The sequence below is a fragment of the Camellia sinensis genome, chromosome 12 (genome assembly GCF_055761805.1).
Source record: "Camellia sinensis isolate YWXY chromosome 12, ASM5576180v1, whole genome shotgun sequence".
NCBI lineage: Eukaryota > Viridiplantae > Streptophyta > Magnoliopsida > Ericales > Theaceae > Camellia > Camellia sinensis.
The window spans coordinates 78,632,616-78,645,457 of NC_138972.1; positions in this window are offsets into that span (position 1 = coordinate 78,632,616).

The following is a 12,842-nucleotide window of genomic DNA, read 5'->3' on the forward strand; positions in this document are numbered from 1 at the left end:
ATACGGAGAGGGGGAAGGTTTTAACCAAGTAGAAAATGACAATGGTGTAACCAACAGGCGTATCTCAACGTATTTTATACGAAGAGAGGGAAGGTTTTAACCAAGTAAACGTCACATCCTAACACGTTTCACGTGAAAGGAGTAAAGATGGATTCGAAATCCAAACGCGTCTCACGCAAGTGGAAAAAGGTATGGTAGAATGACAAGGGGTAACCTCTACATGTAGAAGCCACCGATGCTGCTTTTCTTCCTAATCATATTCACAACTTTCCCTATTCTCCAACGGGGTGACAGACTAGGTTGGTTCAGTATCCAGAATTAAGGCGCATACACGCTACCTCAACCTATGGGGCTGCCATACAGATTTCAAGCCGGGGATACACCCCTGGGTATTTAAACCAGACTTTAGTCTCGGAAATTCCAAACCTTTTGCGTTCTAAGCATCGCCATTCGAACTCTAGTTTCCACCGTCGCAGTTGGTCTCCTAGGAACTCATTGCAATCACAGGCAGGTGGCTATACCAGACCATCTGATGTCGTTCGGGCATGACAAACACCAAAGGAATTGCACCTTTAGAGGATTTAAGGTCTCCTAGACCATTCTTAGACCATTGAAGTCGTTCGGGCACGACAAACACCAAAGGAATTGCACCTTCAGAGGATTTAAGGTCTCCTAGACCTAGGGGGTGCACAAGATGGTGTGATGCGCAAGATAGCGCGATTAAATTGAAATTGCACAAGACAGTGCGATGGAATCGAAATTGTATGATAGGTGCTTTATTATGCGTTAGATGCACAGAATGTAAGGAGGAATTGTATGCTCGAACCAAATACCGTATACATATACTATGTACAGACAAAATACATACAAATACGACAATATACACAGACATGCCTGTACGGTATACATACATAGATTCGGGGAATATTCTGTTTGCAGCCATCAACGGAAAGATACCTTTACTGAGAAGGCATATTCCGTTTGCTGACGTCAACGCACGTACGCAAAACACGCAAAAAAGAAAGGAAAAATGGAAAATGCATAGACACAGGGGTTCGACCCTCTGATCTCAAGTTTGGCCTTCGAGTCCTCGACCACTGAGCCATGCCACTCTTGTGACAAAATATTCAAACAAACATATATATATAGGTATATGAGACATATATATACATAAGACCAAAACAAAACAAAAGAAACATTTGTTTGTGGGGTTCGAACCCCTGACCTTGGGCTCAACCTTCCAGCCTTCAACCACTGAGCCAAACCACTGAACCCAAGCCACTCTTGTAACCAAAACGTTCAAACAAATATATATAATACATAGATATACAATATATATACATATATGTATAAATATACAATTCTCCCGCCTCTCTCTCTGTTTTTGTCTCACTCTCTCTTCCGTCATCTTCTTCGAGCGTTGTGTCTGGCGCACGATTTCAACAATCGCGGCGCCTGACCGACAGGCTATCCAATCGTGCCCCGATTGTCAATGATCATCTCAGCCTTCTTCCCTCATTGTCTTCTCCTTCGCTCTCTTCTTAAGTTGAGGCCTGCGAGAGAGAGAGGCAGAGCAAAAGCCTGCAAACTTTCTCTGTCACCACTCTGCAACCTCTTTCTTTTGCATTACTCTTCTCTGCCATGGCCTCTTCACAAGGTTCTCTCACTCTTTTTCTAGACCTAAACGAGTCTACGATAGAGATGACCAATTCCGACTCCCCTGAACCTCAACCACGAGCTCCTCCTCCTTCTCCTGTTTTCAACTTTCCAGCGATGTCAGTTGAACAAATCATGGCGGCACAGTCTGACATCGAAGCAAACTCATATACACTGAGGTCATGTGTGGAGACCGTGACAGCGGTCTCCAACTTATCCCGTCGACTGCAGAACAGGACGTGTGAAGTACATCGATTGAATGCACAACTTTCTTTACTTCAACATATGTACAAAGATTCTCGAGGGGAAGTTAGCGGCTTGAAGAAACAAATCAAGGAGTTGAAACGACAGGTGACCGTCGCAACTCGTCATGGGACTACCTTTGACGGCCGGCGAGGGATAATCTCCTTCGGAAGCTCTACCAAGGCCGAGACAGAGTCTTCAAGAGCTTCGAAGAAGTAAAGATGAAGCGAGGCAGCTGATGGTAAAGTCAGGCAATGAAACTGTGTGCAAATGAAGCTGGTTGTAATCTTCGCCGCCGAGCTACTGCCGGGGAAGAAAGAAGAAAAAGATCCCTCTCTCTCTCTCTTTGTTTTTTTTGTTTTTGTTTTTTTTTGTTTTGTTTTGTTTTTTTTTTTTTTGTGTTGAGTCTCTGTAATCGGAGATGTCCTCCCCTGACTTCAATAAAACCAGTTTCTTTTTCTGCTCATCACTGGCATGATTGGCATATCACTTTGAGCTTGAAAATAATTTGTTTGATTGAATTTGAGAATGATTGAATTTTTGAACTCTGAATTAGACATTGACTCTTTACTGGCCTGAATCAACAAATGACCTAATAAACTGAAAAGAAGCAAATTAATCCAAACACACTTATATACACTGACTAGTATAAATACACCGACTAGTACAAATATACTGACTGGTATGAAAGGAACACCCTTATATACACTGACTGGTATGAATACCCTGATTGGTATGAATACACACTTATATATACTGAATAGTTGACTCGAGTGGTGGAGAAGACAGAATCTTCGACTCGACTATGCCCCTAGTTCATTGCCTTCCCTTTTTTTGTCTCTTGATTTTTTTGTAAACATGTTTTGATCAACATGAGAGTTAGATTAGCATACTTATTCCATTTTCTGTTTCAAATCATGTAAGCTAAACTGTGAACACTGAAAATTTTCCCTTTTCAAATCCAAAGAATGGTCCAAGTTTTGCAAAAATGGAATAATTTTTGAGAAAAATTAGTCAGCTTCATTCAAATTAATCAAAACCTATTTTTGCAAATGGCCACTACTCAAACAACATGGGATCAACCATCGGGGTGCATAGTCCCAAGCCAGATAATCAATGGTGATATCCGAACAACGCAAACCGAACCAAGCCAAACCAAACCGAATGAAGCCGAGCAGAACTGGACCAAACTGAACCGCTGAACCAAACCGAACCAAGTTGAATCGAAACCAACTGGACTGAGCAGAACGAAGATACACTAATCAAACACGGATAGGACAACCAAGTCAAAAAGATACACCAATCAAACATGGACAAAATGAATGAGTTGAAAAATTATTGGGGCCGAACTTCAAGATGAAGCTACCTACGTATCCCAAAGATAGGAATCAGGCCATCGTAGTTCCGGCTGAGGGTCACTCGGGTATTGACACTCTCCTTTTGTGCTCTAACTTTTGCCAAAGCCGCCCTTTCGGGTTTTCAACCTTGCGAGCTTTTCATTTTTCTTTTTTATTTATTTATTTATTTTTTTTTGCTCTAACTTTTGCCTGGGTCGCCCTTCCGGGTTTTCAACCCAGCAAGCCTCTCAAGGGTGGTACCTTATTGCCCCTAGTTTAAGGGCTGCCTCCATTTCAGCTGTGCAAGCCTCACACTTTTGCCCCTAGTTCAAGGGCTGTTTCAAATCAAAATCACATTCTCTGCCCTGAGTTCAAGATCTGTTTCCAATCTGGATCACATCATTGCCCCTAGTTCAAGGGCTATTTCCAATCTAAATCGTATTCGACCTAATTGTCCCTAGTTGAAGGGTTATCTCTATTTGAATCACATCATGACCCCTAGTTCAAGGGCTATTTCCAATTTGGCTACGCAAGCCTTACACTTTGATTGATCATTGAATACTTCTAATCAAGGTTTGAAAGCTAAAGAGCTAAGGAGGTCGGACCTCGAATCAAGAGGGATCCCATGCTGTATAAACAATTCCAAGCATGTCTTCGTAGGACCACGCAAAAACAGTTTTTGAAATCTTTTAACAAAGTGACTAATCACCCGTACTCTTACGAAGATAAGATAGAACCAATTTGGACCAAGCTAGGATCATTCTCAGTACCCACATTAACAAAAATGATTTTATTCATCAAAAGCTTAGCACACCTCTCTTCTTCTCAGTTGATCAAAATTTGCAAATCCCGAGGAAATTCTTCCTCTTTGTTTTCATCAGAGTTTTGGAAAAAGTTTTGAAAAACTTTGGTCAATGCAATGAATTAAGGCACAGAGAAGTAGGCAGACTCTATGGCATTTTGTTTTTTTGTTTTTCTGTTTATTGAAAAGAGACTATGACTCAGCAATGGCAACAGACTTTTGACAACATACTCAAAAGAAAATGACAAAGAGGACCTAGACAGGACAGAAATGTCTAGGTTAGCACTATCGAAATCAACAAACTCTGACTCATTAGGCTGACTCGAGCTTGACTCTAACTCTACAAGCTTGGTGGAGTCAAACTTAGACTCAATACTCAATTCAGAACTCAGAATAAAACCATTCTCAATTTTGCTAGTCAAAGTGTGGGCCAGCCACAACATTCAAAATAAATTGCTAGTCAAAGTGTGGGCCAGCCACAACATTCAAAATAAAGCTCATGCAATCAACAGGTGGTCACTCCCCAATCACAGAGATGGTCGACTTTGTGGGATATCGACATTTTTTTTTTTTTAACAAATTTTTTTTTTGATTTTATGCTTTTGTTATTTTTTTGTTTTTGAAGTAATGGTGCTAAACTGAACAGCCTGAGCCACTCATTTGAATTTGAGAACTCCTGTACAGATCCAATAAATTACACATAAAGCAGGAAAGAGAACAAACACCCCTACAGAGGGTAGGGTTATCTTGTCCTAGCTTGGAATGATCTAGGGTTTTACTATTCACACAAGCGGTATCATACATCCTAGAAATGGGAAAGCATCCTGTCCTAATTTGAAAGGTACTATAGCTCACTATATGTACAAGGTTGGCTCTACTTTACGGGTTGAAGCCAAGGTGACGTTACCAAAGAGTCCTTTGGGTCATAACCAATAAAGATCCCAGGAAATCAGAAGAGTCAAATAGCCTCTCTTCGGAGTCTGAGAACCTTAGATAGCAAAGCTAGATAGCAGGGCTACATAGCAAAGCTACCCTTTTGACAAATCTCAAAAGGTTACAACACAAGGCCTCTAAAGTATCGTAAAAATAGGTGTAGTGTCACAAAAAGCTTACGTGTGCTCCCACCAGTATCTAGGCAACACAAGGACTTGAAGTGCACCAATGAATGCAATGCAATGAACATATAATTGAAAATAAAGGTCATATCATGGAGTTCGAGTCAAGGTTTCATAAAATCCCCAGCAGAGTCGCCAGAAACTGTAACATGCCCGGGGGGTACCCGCGCGCGTTAAACAGTTCGGACCCCTGAGATCTCTTTGATCTATTCTCACGAGTGCAATGTGAAACATAGATGAGAGTCCAGATTTGGCAACTTTTATTGAAAATCCATTTTATTGCAATTTTGTCAAAAATGGACTGCGTTATCAGATCTCAGAGTCGCCACCTAATATTTATTTTGGGAAAATTAGGAAACCCATAACTCGTGCCAAGGCCACTGTTCGTCGTAACCAAGGATGCTTGGCTCGGAACCTTAGGTATGAGAGGGGAAGGTCAATAATGAGCACCCCCGCCCACCCGATCAAAGATCGGCCTTTACTAACCATGATATGAATTTTATTTTATTTATATGTTCATGTTCTGATTAGTTAATAAATCCTAAAATTTACTATGTGAAGCATACAAGTATAGACTATGCCATTCATTTTGGAGTAATTTGATATCATGCATTTTGAAAGAGTTTTGACGATGTACAACCCAAATAAATTGAGTTTACAAGCATGAAAAATCAACATCATTCCAAATTAAGCGACACAACCTCCATCCACTGGCATTCATAGAGTTATATCACATAAGCAACTAGCCTCATGGTAGAATGCTAGACATAGTAAGAAAAACACACACACGGGATGCTAAAGCATAAAAACTCACATGTTTGACGTCCCACGAACAAGCTGCAAAACAAAGTTAGTAAAATATGCATGATCTTATATACAAAATCCTAATGCAATTCACTCATGAGATGCAACTAAAGATTCGGCTTCTAAAATATGATATGTGAATCATCTCAAGAACATGAGGTAGCGCACATAATCACATAGGAATTGATTAAATCCACAAATGCAAACTTAGCCGAATCAAGATGCATGAAACATGGATGCAAAGCATAACTATGATGAAAAATAAATATGATGTTTATGTACAAATAAAGAAAGCGAGTAAAAGAACGGGATAGAAAGAAGAGGGGCGGGGAATTATTACAACATTTAAAGAATAATTACAAACCAAATTAGAGAGGGATGAGGAGAATATTACAACAAAATAAAAACCTCACAATACACTCAAAATAAAATAAATAAATAAAATAAAAGCTTCATGTTCTTTAGAACCGCCGGCGGAAATTGGTCAATATTGGGAGATTACGCCATCTTGTTCGGAAGAAGCTAACCGACCGGCCAAATAGGCCGGCCGGCGAACTAGGCCAAGCAAAACCTGTCTTGTTGCAAAACCAAGAAAAGGAACAAACAAAAAAATATGTAGGTGGCTCAACTAACCACTACCAGTTAGATTAAAAAAGAAAAGAAAAAAAAATAAAAAAAAAGTGCAAACTCACAATATAAGCCTAAAGCAATAAAACAAATATAAGATAGAACATGCAAGATTATAACGGAACTAATATGAGACTAATACACGAAAAAAATAAAAATAAACATGAGGTAAAACATGCAAGATTACAACAAAACTAATATGAAATTAAAGTATGAGAATAAAAATAAATAAATAAATAATTATGAGCGAAACAAACCACTAGGATTATAACAACACACTATGAAATATAAAGTAAGAAAATAAATATGAGATAAACAAACTACTTGGATTATAACAAAACACAATGAAATAAGAAGCAAGAATATAAATATAAAATATAAGAAAATGAAAGATTAAAAATTCACATTCCAAAGAAAGATTGAACTTCTTGATTTCCAAACTTCCTCTTGATCACCCTCAAGTGTAGGAAGTGTGTTCTCAAATCCTCAATTCGAAATTATGGAGTTTATGGAGTTTGTGGTATGGAAAGTGGCTAACTCTCAAGTTTTTCTCACTTTCAATCACTAAACATTCTTCCTTATGATCGAGGCGATTGATCTTTGGCTATATCAGAATTTTTGGAGTGATTTTGGTGTATGGAAATGAGGAATTTCAGTAGCTATGGAAGGTATGGGGTGTATATGGAAGATAGAAATATTTTTGGCTAAACAACTCAAATTTTCTCTCTTTTTTCACTCTTTTCTCACTCCTTTCTCTTCAATTTCGTGGTCCTCCTCCTCTCTTACAATATGATCATTCTATATAGGCAATGAGGGAGAGTAAAGGTCAAAAAGAAGGTGGGAGACAAGGTGGGAGACAAGAATGTGATAGGAGGGCAAATTTTCAAGGTGGTTGCATGGGATACTCCTTTATGGATGCAAACAAAATATCTTTTTGACTATGGAGGATGATTAGGTATAATGGAGGGTGAGTGGATGCACTTGAATGTCTCAAAAAATGGGTAAATGGGTTGTCCCAACCGAACCAAAACCAGGAAAAAATGGGCTATTGTTGTTTTGGGTCGAATCAACAAAATCTGCTTTTAAGCCCAACTTCAAATGGGCATATCTCCGCCATATGGACTTGGTTTTAGGCAGTTCTTTAGTCCAAATGGAAGCCCCAGAAGTCTACTTTCCAATGGTGGTGGACTCACATTTAAATTCCAAGTGTACAAAGAGATATGCCTAATTTAGTGAAGGCTGTCTCGGGCTAGATCAACAAAATCTGCTCTTAAGCTCAACTTCAAATGGGCATATCTCCCTTATTTGGACTTGGTCTAAGGTGGTTCTTGGGTCTAAATTGAAGCCCCAGAAGTCTACTTTCTAATGGTGGTAGACTCACATTTAAATTCCAAGTGTACAAACAGAAATGCCTAATTTAGTGAAGACTGCTCATTTCCTTCTTAATGATTTGATACTCATCATTTTCCTAAACCAGCTTTCTTTCATCCCCTCCTATTTCCTTCAACTCCAAACCTATAAAGAAGATATTTTTAAATATTTTTCAAAAAATTTCACCTCCCTTCCATTTATTTCCACTTTGTCCTTACTCGGTTTACTGAAAAGTGCAATATTTTAATCGAAATGGAAGCCTCGGGACATCGTAGAAACATTTAAAAAAAACATATTTTGAAAAGAGGGTTTTAAGGTCTAAAATAGTTTGGCCAAAAAAATGGGTGAAGGTTGGGATTAAAACTTAAATTCCATCTTTCTTACTGAGAATTTTGTGAGAAACACATTCTAATTGTCATCATCGGGTAATCAAAAGAAAGCGCCCGAGTCTTAGGGCCGGTCAAAATGGGGTGTCTACAGGCACTTACCGACTTCAAGATATGGAAGGCCGAGACCTTCCCCATTCCTGGAATGCAGAACATTTGAAGCGTTACTATCAATGAGTTCACAATTTGTATTGTCAATATTATTGTATTTTCCCCTTTTATACATAATGCAAATTCCGACTGAAGTTCTCAACTTTTATAATTCAACTGTCTGTATGTCGCTACCATGATACGTTCACTTGTAGCACTTCAAAGCCTCGGCCAGACCGAGCGCTCAAAGCCTCGGCCAGACCGAGCTCTCAAAGCCTCGGCCAGACCGAGCACTCAAAGCCTCCGCCAGACTGAGCACTTCAAAGCCTCAACCAGACTGAGCACTTCAAAGCCTCGGCCAGACCGAGCACTCAAAGCCTCAGCCAGACCGAGCACTCAAAGCCTTCGCCAGACTGAGCACTTCAAAGCCTCCGCCAGACCGAGCACTCAAAGCCTCCGCCAGACTGAGCACTTCAAAGCCTCAACCAGACTGAGCACTTCATAGCCTCGGCCAGACTGAGCACTCAAAGCCTCGGCCAGACCGAGAACTTCAAAGCCTCGGCCAGACCGAGCACTTCAAAGCCTCGGCTAGACCGAGCACTCAAAGCCTCAGCCAGACTGAGCACCTCAAAGCCTCGGCCAGACTGAGCACCTCAAAGCCTCGGCTAGACCGAGCACTCGAAGCCTCAGCCAGACTAAGCACTTCAAAGCCAAACCGGACCACATTTTTAACACTTAGTCACATTTTGAAGCTTATTCACAATTCCCAGACCACGTTTTTACTTAGTTAGATTCCAAAGATGTTCTCACGTATTTCATTTACTAATCAGACTATCTCCCACCCCATCCAGTTTGTTTCTCCAATCTCTTCCCTACAAGTTTATAATCAACCGTTTAGTTACAATTTGCAACCTACTTTTCTGTCCTCACTCATGGATTCTTCATTTGTACTTATTAAACTGGAAGTACTAAACCCATTCGAATATTATGTTCTACAATTTCACAATCAAAATTTTCAATCAACCACTATCATCCTTTCAATTTTCATACAAATCCAATCTCACTCTGCAGGGAGGCACTTTTAACTTAACTTTGCACGAAATTTTTATTCCACAATTTTTATGACCAGTTTTTGTGACAAGATTTCATTCATTTTAGACAATACAAGCCAACACAATCAACTGACAACATAAACGAAATTTTATTCATTTACAATGTGTACACATGTTCATTACAAAAAAAAAAAAAAAAACAAACACAGAGATGGGGCTCTTCATCTCATTTGGTTATTCCTCCTCACTGGATACAAGCTCTTCTTCTTCAATGCCCTCGTCCAGGGGGGTCTGGGCCACATCATCTTCACCAATCATTACACTACTCAGGTCCAAGTCTGGGAACAGCTCTTCAGCTCTGCGTTTGAACATTTTCCAACCGCTGTCCCAGAACTCAGCCATTTCGTGCTTGTAGAAGTCTGACTGCTGGAAGCTCTCAATAACTTCTGCCTCTGTCCTACCTCCAGCAGTCGTCCTTGATGGGCCCACCCCCCCAGATTCTTGCCCAGCCAGATTCCTGGCGACTGCGGCATCTACTGCCATCTGAAATTCGGGAGACCCTTTGTATTGCTCCACTGCTGCAACGCACAGATTAGGGTAGGCCGCCCTCTCAGAAGCCGTCTTCGCCCTCTCTTCGTCCAGCTCTCTCTGCAGGGCCCCCCTTTTAGCAGCCACCGTCGCCCTTTCCTTTTCCATTTCCTTCCTCCGACTCTCCATCTCCGCCATCGCCTTCGCCTTCTCTGTTTCCCACTCCCTCACGAGCCTCCCATTCTCCTCCTCTGCTTTGACGCGCCCATCCTCCAACTCCTTCAACAGATCTCCAATTCTGGCATATGCCTCATCTTTTTGTCTGACCAGCTCTTCATTGCTGCTCATGGCCTCTTCATGCCGCTTGATCGCAACAGCGCAGGCTCTTTCAGACTCCTCCAACTTTTTCTGTTCGCCAGCCAGTTGGAACTCGAGCGACACGACCTTACGACGTGTGTCCTCCAGCTCCAACTTGACTGCTTGCAGCTCAGCATGGGCAGTCTTCCAGTCGACACTCTCCTTATTCAACTTGGGCAACTGGGCCTTGGCCTCTTCAGCCTTTAGCTTGGCGGCCCTTGCTTTCCTTAGAAGGGCCCCTGCCAAGGTGGTTACCTCCATTTGGGCGGAGCATAACCCCCTCAGCAGGTCAGCCTCATTGAATCCCGATGCCGAGCGCAGGGCTGTCTCCTCCACAATCTTCACCAGGCGGTCTGCCCCCGTCCTGGCTGGGCCTTCTTCTCTCTCCAACCTTCCAGCTACCGCACAAGCGTGATAGATTGCCGTGGCCAGACGGACCCCTCATTCCTGGGGGGCAGGGCCCTTTTAGGTCTGCTCCCTCCCGCTCGGCGCAACCTCAGTCAACCCAACTCCTACTTGCACTGTTGGGGCAGTCTCCACAACCTCTAGTTTTGGGGTGACCTCCACTACCTCTGGGGTCTCCTTGGCCGCAGGGACCTCCACCTCAGCTGGGGCCACCTTAGCCCTCTTGGCCCCAGGCTCATCTGCAGATCCCTCTGGGGCACACCACTTCTTCTTCTTCTTCAGAGCCTCCCCTCTCCTTTCTGGCCTGTTCTTTTACAGGATCTACTGGGGGCGGTCGTGGCTCAAAACTGCTTAAGTCCTTCCCCCCTAGCGGCCTTGGGCGCGGTCGGATCCTCTCCCACGCGATCGGTTGAGGCGATCGGTCTCCTCGCGTTTCCTTCAACTTTGTGGCCTTGGCAAGTATGGCCTGATCCTTCGCCTCCTGAACTTTTCTTCTCGCTTCCAATTCTGCTCGGTCGAGGTCCCCACCCCTCGGCTGCGGTCCCAACCCTGCCTCAAACAATGCGGACGATTGGACCAGCTCGTCCCATTTGGCCTTCTCTCTCTCCCTCTACTCCTGCACTCTCTTCACCATCTCTTCCGTCGCTGCCCCTAGTCTTGACTCCATCGACCTAATGGGCACCTTCCAGATGGTGCGCACTCCCAATCCCCCATTGGCAGACACGTAGAACCACCGTGGCCGCCACCCCTTGATCGATGTCGGCAGCCCCGCCACCAATCCCCTCCCCATCACTGCTTGAAGAATGGCCCACGTCTTTTGCTGCCCCAAAGCCTTATAACAGGAAAAGAACTCGTCTACCGCCATGGCTTCCCCTCCATTTGCCTTGGGCCACGCGCTAGCACAGGCCAGCAGAATCTTCCATGCATTGGGCATCAATTGCCTCGATGCTACCTCCAGACGGTTCAGTACGTCAACCACCACTTGGGGCAGTGGCAACCTCAACCCACCTTTTAGCGCCTCCTCGTAAAGGGAAAACTCCCCTGGCTTGGCATCAGACGGCCTTTCCCTTGGTGTTGGCAGCAATAACTCCACCTCAGCCAGAATCTGGTATTTTTCCCTGATAGCTTCCAAATCCGCCGCAGTAATTGTGGATTTGTCAGCCTTAGTGTGCCACTAATCCGGTTCTACCTGGCTTATTGGCCTTGGAGCCAATATTAGGGCCGACGCCCGCGCTTGTCCCATCGACTCCCCTACCCCCACCATTCGTGTCTCCGTCCTATATCGCGCTGCTAGCTCCTCTGCATCATCGTCTCCCAGAGAGTCCACCCTCACATTCACCACTTTTTCTTGTGCCATTTCTAGGGTTTGCTTACGAATCACTTCTGACGCAGGAGCAAGGAAGTTGAGAAAATGTTACACAGGTGTGTTGTGCGCAATGAAGGAATTAACACTTAGGTATTTTGAGTTTTTGTAAAAAGGTAGGTGAAACGAATTATACCTAAAACCCACAGTTTACCCGTATTCCATGGATCCACATTAATTTTCGCCCGTTTAAAAACCTTTCAAATCAACCGCCAAAATCGCCTTTTCAAAACCCCCCCTTGTGACCTATCGTTTTATTTCTGCTCCAACGCTTCACTTCCCCCACGATATTGCCACGTGTATGGCCACAATGCACTGTCCCCTCCCCTTACCCTGTCCTTTCCATTTCACATCATCAGATGGCACGCCCCCCCCTTTTTTTTTAGCCCCGCGCCGTCCTGGTCGGCACGCCTCACGGTCGACCCCTCCCGCTCGGCCACCCTCACGGTCAGCTCCCCCCGCTCGGCCACCCTTGCGGTCGGCACGCCTAACGGTCGACCCCTCCCGCTCGGCCACTCTCACGGTCAGCTCCCCCCGCTCGGCCACCCTTGTGGTCGGCACGCCTAACGGTCGACCCCTCCCGCTCAGCCACCCTTGCGGTCGGTACGCCTCGCGGTTGGCACGCCTAACGGTCGGCCTCTCCACTCGGCTTGCACTTCTCTTCCTTATTACTATTCCCTTCGTTGGACTAAAGCTGCACTCGGAA